Source organism: Schistocerca serialis, chromosome 11, assembly GCF_023864345.2.
Source record: "Schistocerca serialis cubense isolate TAMUIC-IGC-003099 chromosome 11, iqSchSeri2.2, whole genome shotgun sequence".
In the NCBI taxonomy this organism is placed as follows: Eukaryota; Metazoa; Arthropoda; class Insecta; order Orthoptera; family Acrididae; genus Schistocerca; species Schistocerca serialis.
In genome coordinates, this window is record NC_064648.1 from 125,002,900 (window position 1) to 125,005,120 (window position 2,221).

Below are 2,221 nucleotides of genomic sequence, written 5' to 3' on the forward strand. Positions count from 1 at the left end.
GACCACACGGCTGCCCGTGTGGCACGTTGCTGAGCAATGTTGACGCGCAACGACAGCACGAATGGGACTTTCTTTTCGTTGGTTGTGACAATGGATGAGATGTGGATGCCATTTTTCAATCCAGAAACAAAGAGCCAGTCAGCTCAATGGAAGCACACAGATTCACCGCCACCAAAAAAATTCGGGTAACCGCCAGTGCTGAAAAAATGATGGTGTCCATGTTCTGGGACAGCGAGGGCGTAATCCTTACCCATTGCGTTCCAAAGGGCACTATGTTAACAGGTGCATCCTACGAAAATGTTTTGAAGAACAAATTCCTTCCTGCACTGCAACAAAAACGTCCGGGAAGGGCTGCGCGTGTGCTGTTTCACCGAGACAACGCACCCGCACATCGAGCTAACGTTACGCAACAGTTTCTCCGTGATAACAACTTTGAAGTGATTCCTCGTGCTCCCTACTCACCTGACCCGGCTCCTAGTGACTTTTGGTTTTTTCCAACAATGAAAGACACTCTCTGTGGCCGCACATTCACCAGCCGTGCTGCTATTGCCTCAGCGATTTTCCAGTGGTCAAAACAGACTCCTAAAGAAGCCTTCGCCGCTGCCATGGAATCATGGCGTCAGCGTTGTGAAAAATGTGTACGTCTGCAGGGCGATTACGTCGAGAAGTAACGCCAGTTTCATCGATTTCGGGTGAGTAGTTAATTAGAAAAAAAAATCGGAGGCCTTAGAACTTAAATGCACCTCGTATGGTCACGGTGTTTGATTCTACAGCGTGAGATCCCTGTTCAGATCTCCCTCGTGACCCTTTTTTTTTCACAAAATTATGAACTTCGCTACCGGTGTATGTTCTTCTGTAGTCGTGCCACTTGCCATGCTATACATTGCTTAGACAATGTGAGTCATAGGTTTGTTGGGTGGTTTGGGGGGAGGGGGGGAAGGGCGGGAATGGGGGGAGGGGGAAAGACCAAACAGCGGCTAGTGGCCTTACCGCAGTGGAAACACCGGTTCCCGTGAGATCACCGAAGTTAAGCGCTGTCGGCCTGGGCAAGCACTTGGATGGGTGACCGTCCGATCAGCCGAGCGCTGTAGGCAAGCGGGTTGCTCTCAGCCCTTGTGAGGCAAACTGAGGAGCTGCTTGATTGAGAAGTAGCGGCTCCGTGTCTCCTTAAGCCGGCTTCTCCGACCCCAGGTTCCCTACCTCGCGTTGTCCAGTGGAGCCTCCTCTATGTCCTGGTGTATTTATGAACGCTCTTACGGAAAGACCCTGTATTTCTATAACGTAGATGGGCAATCACGTAGTTCCACCTTTCGGGATATCATGCACATTAAGAACCAGACCACATTGGTGGGCTGTCGTAATAAAATTGAGTGCGCCCAAAAGATGCGTCTCAAAATGTACAAAGAATGACCGCTGAATGAGCGAAGCCTAGAGAAAAGTAGTGTCCCATTGATTATTTCTTTTTTTTTTCCTCAGCTTCCCTCTGAGCTGAGCTGTGGTTTGCCTCCACACGATGTTGTTTGTAGAAACACATCGGTCGGCCGCTGTGGCCGAGCGGTTCCAGGCGCTTCAGTCTGGAACTGCGCTGCTGCTACGGTCGCAGGTTCGAATCCTGCCTCGGTCATGGATGTGTGTGATGTCCTTAGGTTAGTTAGGTTTAAGTAGTTCTCAGTAGGGGACTGTTGACCTCAGAAGTCCGATAGCGCTTAGAGCCATTTGAACCAGGGTACGATTTCCTGACTGGCATCCCCTGTCAAAATATTTCGAATGGCTCTGAGCACTATGGGACTTAACTTCTAAAGTCATCGGTCCCCTAGAACTTAGAACTACTTAAAACTACATCTACATCTACATCTACATTTATACTCCGCAAGCCACCCAACGGTGTGTGGAGGAGGGCACTTTACGTGCCACTGTCATTACCTCCCTTTCCTGTTACAGTCGCGTATGGTTCGCGGGAAGAACGACTGTCTGAAAGCCTCCGTGCGCGCTCTAATCTCTCTAATTTTACATTCGTGATCTCCTCGGGAGGTATAAGTAGGGGGAAGCAATATATTCGATACCTCGTCCAGAAACGAACCCTCTCGAAACCTGGCGAGCAAGCTACACCGCGATGCAGAGCGCCTCTCTTGCACAGAGTCTGCCACTTGAGTTTATTAAACATCTCCGTAACGCTATCACGGTTACCAAATAACCCTGTGACGAAACGCGCCGCTCTTCT

At 49.8% G+C, this 2,221-nt stretch overlaps 1 pseudogene; it reads left to right on the top strand.

Annotated features, from left to right (window-relative positions):
* Positions 1–976: 976 nt before the first annotated feature.
* LOC126427500 (5S ribosomal RNA) lies at positions 977–1,094 on the top strand (annotated as a pseudogene).
* Positions 1,095–2,221: the final 1,127 nt, after the last annotated feature.